Source organism: Sturnira hondurensis, unplaced genomic scaffold (assembly GCF_014824575.4).
Source record: "Sturnira hondurensis isolate 20B ecotype Veracruz unplaced genomic scaffold, ASM1482457v3 Scaffold0007865, whole genome shotgun sequence".
Taxonomy (NCBI): domain Eukaryota; kingdom Metazoa; phylum Chordata; class Mammalia; order Chiroptera; family Phyllostomidae; genus Sturnira; species Sturnira hondurensis.
This window is the reverse complement of record NW_028080496.1, coordinates 9,958,859-9,965,028: the sequence shown is the minus strand read 5'-3', so window position 1 is coordinate 9,965,028 and position 6,170 is coordinate 9,958,859.

Below are 6,170 nucleotides of genomic sequence, written 5' to 3'. Positions count from 1 at the left end.
GTGTGTTGCTGGTGACCTTCTGTGCTTGGCTCAGCCTGTCCAGGCGTGGTTTCCACTTGTGTGGGTAGAGTGAGGTGGTCCGCCCGGCGCTGAGTCCCTAGCTCGAGAACAGGGATGTGTCCCGTGTCACAGGGTGCTGCCCCGTCCCTCTCAGGGTGTCCACAGAGCCTTCTGTTTGTAGCTGAACAGCTGAGCGACTGCTAGAGTCATTCCATTTCCAGCACGTTCGTGTGGTCGGCCCCCCGAACTACCACCGAAGCTGAAAGATGAATTTGCTACCAGGACACATGTAATATTGATATTCTGCCTCAGATTTAATAAAAAGGGGAAGGATTTTGCATAGTGTCTTAGATTATACAACAGCCGTTGCCCCATTTATTAAGAAAATCTGAAATCATTTGGCATAAGGGCAGGTCTATATACCCTAACAAGGCACTACTTCCCAGCTGACACCCTCTGCCTCTCCCGCCCTGCCCCTCCCCCGGTGGCAAAGATGGTCATAGCCCAGCTTTCTTTTTCTTATCCCTTCCAGGAAATGGCAGAGTCAATTTCCTTCCCTGCCCTTTGGTGCTACAGTCTGGGTACAGGTTTGGAGTGAGCTGGGCTCTCTTGGTGGACAAACAGGTGACCAGGCTGTCTGGCTTTCTCTCTCTCTCTCAAATACATTTACTGATTTTAGACGGAGACGGAGAGAGAGAAACATTGATCAGCTGCCGTCCTGACTGGGGCACCTGGGTAGGCACCCTGACTGGGAATCGAACCCTCAGCCTTTTGGTGACAGGATGATGTTCTAACCGAACAAGCCACGCCGGCCAGGGCCTGACTTTCTCTCTTCTCATCAAATCCTCTGTGATTTCACTGTCACGACTTAAGCTTCCATTAGCCCCTGGCAGAAACTTTGTGATTTTAGGCAAGCGTATAACCTCGGAATGCTGTACTCTGATGCATCTTGGGGACCTTTAGGGGAAGGCATGCCCTTAGGGGGCAGTTTGGTCAGGCTGCTGCTGGACCCCAGCGTCCTGGCTGCAGTGGCAGGTCCCGCCTTGGAGGGAGCCGGAGCCCTGCCCCCACTGCAGACCGCGGTCCTCCAGGCACCAGGCAGAACAGGTCTTCTCTCGGGCTCCTCCCACTTTCCAGGCACTTCTCTCTCTCCACCAGTGTTGTCTCCCCCTCCTTTTTTTTTTCATACCTCAGTGGGTAGACTGGTGGGTTTCCAGGATTCCTGAGAAAGGTGTCAGCCACCATCTGTTCAGTGGCTTTTCAACTCCAGAACATGAGAACTTAGCTTGACATCGGTGCGAGATGGCGGCGGGACGCAGTCACGGAGAGGGATGTTCACATCCTTGCTAGGAGCCGATTTCAGCTGCCGTGAAATGCCAAGGCAGGGCCTCGTTGCACTGGGCTGGGCTGCTCTGGGGAGCCACACAGCATGGGGACCCTGGACAATAGCAAGAATCAGAGCTTCGTTTCTGCTCTGACAGATTATCAGAGTTTATCCTGGGCTTCAAGGATGTCCTGACCTCCCCTGTCTCTTCCCTCCTCCCCAGGACGGCTTAGCCTAGGAGAATGGCGTGGGGTGGTCTCCCCAACTCTCTGTTCCTGGGGAGTCCTCACCCACCACGCCTGCACCATGCTGGGGCACCTCAATGAGCTGGAGGGCAGGGGCCTGAGGTCCACACATACCAGATGTTGGTGTGCTCTGCCCCCACAAACACACCCATTCTATTGGTCTGCCTCTCCGGAGAACCCTGACTAATACAGGAAAGGGGAAAGTCTTCCATATTTTAATGGGTTATGACCTGCCCCCAAAGGTCCATGGTACCCAAACAGAAGTATATCCGTGGTGTTGAAATGTCATGGGGCGGGGCAATGAGAAAAAAATTACTTTCAAAAGCTCCTTGCGGGGGGGGGCGGGCAGTGGTTTAAAAAAAAAAGATGGAGGCAGCACAGCTTTGGCCCTGCTCTGGTATGCCCCCGGACACCGCGAATGCGGACACGCCCCTTTCTCTCTTTGAAGGCTCCTCGCCCCCCACCGGTGGGTGCCCACCGCTCCCCAGTCTGGGGTTGGGGTAAAAGCGCCCACTCCCTGGCCCCTGGGCTGCCTTGGGCGATTCTGAGCCACATGTTGTCCAGTTTGCCTGCAAGAGGAAGACCCAGTTGTCCTTTGTCCTGCTGCTTAGGGACATCCCCCTAATCCACTCCCTGTCTCTCTCGTCTCCCGTCCCCACTCTCCCGCTGCACCCACATCCCTGTCTCAGGGCCTGCTTCTAGGGGAGCCCGCGCCCAGGCTCTGTGAGTGTGCGTGAAGTGATTTATAACTTCATTCATTAATTAAGTAAAAGAGGGTCCATGCAGGAGAGAGCGCGTCACACCGAGAGTGTAACTAACCCAATGCTGTGAACCCGAGGTTCGTTTTAAGTGGTTTTGGAGGCACAGACCCTGGGGCCAGGCTGCCTGGCCTCCCCACTTTCTAGCTGCGTGGTCCCAGGCCAGTGATGGAGCCCCCCCCCCCCGTGCCTCAGTTTCCTTGTCTGTGAGGTGGGGAGAGCACAGTACCGCCTCACGGGGCTGCATGTGCATTAAAGGAGTCAGTCCATGGAGGCTGTCAGGGCCGTGCGGGACCAGGGTCAGCTGCCGACTCTGCTGTTGGGCTGCAGCCACTGAGCCTGCGGTTGTTCCTGCCAGACCGTGCGCTGGCTCCTGTCCCACCACGGGTGCAGCAAGGGGACGCGGTGGTAGAGTCAGGCTAGGACCTTGGGAAGTAGAAGTCACCTGTTGTGTGTAAGGAGGCCCGGGCACACACGTTCCTACTGTATCGATAGTCACATTACTCAGTGACGTCTGCCCAGACCGATGCCACTCTTCTGCCTTTGAGACGCAAAGACCACCCCGCCCCCCCAGCCCCAGAAAAAGCCATGACCAGCACTAGCGCACCACCCACTGGGCCACCGAATCGAAATAGAGAATTATAAAGCAGGGAGGCAGGGGCCTACGATAAGGAGCCTTGTTGAGCAATAGGTCCTTCTGGCCTGAGAAACAGACTCCACGCTTCCCTGCTCTCGGTTTGTGGCAGCCGCAAGTGCAGGCGATGGCACTCATCCCGCCGTGAAAGCGCCCACCAGTCAGCTCCAGGAAGTCAGAGCCTTCCCTCCCGCGTCTTCCGAGCTTCCAAGGAGACGTTGCGCGCTGCCAGAGTTCTCATTCCGAGGGGATTTAGGTGTGAGTCACAGATCCCATGAGTTGATAGAACGTTTAATACCTCTATAAAAACCTACGTGATCGTGGCTTTTTATACCCAAGCATTTGTACTATGCATAGACTGCTTATGAAAGAACGAAGCCACGCCCTGGCCGGGTGAGTCAGTGGGTTGGAGTGTCGTCCCCGCACGCCAAAGGATTTTTGGGTTCCCTCCCCGGTCAGGGCGAGGACCAGAGGCAACTGATCAATGTCTCTCACATTGTTTCTCTCTCTCCCCTTTCCCCCCTCTCTAAGATCAGTAAACATATCCTCAGATAAGGATTGCAAAAAAAAAAAAGAGGAGGAAATCACAACCCACAGTANTTTTATACCCAAGCATTTGTACTATGCATAGACTGCTTATGAAAGAACGAAGCCACGCCCTGGCCGGGTGAGTCAGTGGGTTGGAGCGTCGTCCCCGCACGCCAAAGGATTTTTGGGTTCCCTCCCCGGTCAGGGCGAGGACCAGAGGCAACTGATCAATGTGTCTCACATTGTTTCTCTCTCTCCCCTTTCCCCCCTCTCTAAGATCAGTAAACATATCCTCAGATAAGGATTGCAAAAAAAAAAAAGAGGAGGAAATCACAACCCACAGTACCCTCTCCTCTCCCAGTCCAGTTGGAACCCCCCTCCAAATTGAAGGCACCCCTTTCCCCTCTACACTCTCTGCTTTTGTTTCTTCCTTTCCATGACCTGGGGATGCCTGACCTTTCCTTCCCAACCCCGTCCGGCCATCTCCTCACCAGCAGCACATGGACCTTTGTCGAAATAGCCATTCTCGAGGGGACAGGCTTGGCGATGCTCTTCTATAAAAGGCGCCGACTGTGACTAGCTTCCGTCTCGCAGGCTGTGGCCTCTCTGTTGTTAACTCCTCAACTCAGCTGTTTGAGCAGGAAAGCCTCTGCCGATGATATGTAAAGCAATGCACGTCACTACTTCTCAGTGAAACTTTATTTGCCGGAGCAGACAGCAGGCCAGAGTTGGGCCCACGGTGGTTGTTTGTGGGTCCCTAGTGTAGGGCGACAAAAGCAAACAATAGGACGCATCCACCGGACCCACTGTTAGAAGGTCGCCTTGCTGTTTAAAATGATGTTTTATGGAACGCCATGTATACAGGTGTTTCTATATTCGCTTCCAAAGCTGCTCGGAGACCCAGCTGGAGCCGTCCTGTGACTTTCTCTGTGTTCACCACACTCTCTCCGCCGAAAGCGATAACTAGAGCCTTCATATTCATGCGTTTATTTCAAAACACCATGCACTGACCACAAGGTTACCCCGTGGGGACATTCATCGAGGCTTCTGACTCCACTTCTTTTCTCTTCACACGCATTATAGTTTCTTTTACCACATTAGGCACAGTGACAGGTTTTCCCCTACTCTGGACACCTAATCCAAAGCAAAGGACAATATGGCCCGGACTAACTCGGGTCAAAGACCCCGGTCTGGACCCCCCAGGGGGGACAGAAATGCCACTTCTCTGGGTCTTCCTCCATGTCCCCAAGCTCAGCAGTGCCCAAGTCACTTGTCACGGTAGAGACAGGCATAAGACTTCATTAACGACCCCATTCCCATCTTGGTGAACAAGTTCATTTCCACCGGAGCCCTGCTCAGAAGTGAGGCCATAGAGGAAAGTTCCCAGGAGGTGGCCCTGCGTTTGTCCCTAAGGGAGCTGTGACCAGGTCTGAGCACCTCGGTTAGGCAAGCTGCTATCCAGCCACAGGTCCACGAACACGCGGGGTGTGAGCCTGTGAACATGGACGACACACGGTGATTGGGGCCGGCCACATCTTTATCTAATGAAGCATGTCATTGGTGTGTCTCTGTTTTTCCTAACCCCGTGCTCGTCCGCTCTCCCGGTGCCTACAGGAAGGAGAAATCCAGTCTCCTCAGTAACATCCGGTGGCTGTTAGCTGTCGGGATGTCGCTTTTCTTAACTCATAGTCAGATACTGAGTCGTTCACCAAGATGCCAGCACCTGAGGTGCTTGGGCCCGGGTGCTTCTCTGCGACTGTGAACACGGACATGTTTAAGCACCGAGTGTGGGGGTCCAGCCACGTTTCCTTCTTTGGACATGGAATGCAAAAAAGAGGGGGGCACAGAGACAAGGTGAGGCGGCAGGTCATCCTGGGACAGTTGTGAGTTACCAGACACTTCCACGGGCTCCACTCCGCCCCAAGCAAGTCACTCACTGAGAACTCACACCAGCGCCACGAGTTGCTACTGTCACTCTCTCCCTATTATAGACAGGGAAACAGTGCAAAGAAGTTCAGTTATTTGGACGAGTCACACGCCTCGTTAAGAGGCAGGGCTGGGATTCTAATGGAGACTTAGGTTCCAGAGAAGGGGCGGGTAACAGACACCCACCAGCATCAGGATAGACAGAGCTCTGAGAGGAAAGACAGCTTCCACCGCTTCCCCCAATAACTGCCTTTACCGAGGGTTTACAGTCTCCACGTCCCGTCCTGACCCCAGGAACCCGGCCCACGTGGCAGAAGGAGAAACCAAGTGTCAGCGAACTTGCTACAACCTGGAAGCCCTCGCTTGTCCAGCAGCTTGGCAGAGCTCACGTTCAAACTCAGGTCTGATTTGCAGAGGTGGAAGGGACGCCCTTCGCCCTTCCAGGATTCCACGACGGCTGGCACTCCCGGGAGATTCTAGACCTGTGAGCGTTCATTCCCACTTACGGGCCGGGTGGGGTCTCTCGAGTGTTGAGGCCTATTCGTGGCGGCCACCCAGAAGATCGGAGGCGGTGACCAGTGTCCACGCGGCTTACCAACACGTTAACCATATATCAGTGACTGAGGTGCCCATCGGGGGTCGTAACACGGCCGAGGAGCTCAGTCTGAGCTGCTGGCACCCAGGCCCATCTGCTGCTCCTCAGGAGCTAAAGGGGGGGTGAGATTTAAGGCCTGGGTGTGAGCAGTCCCCTGGTC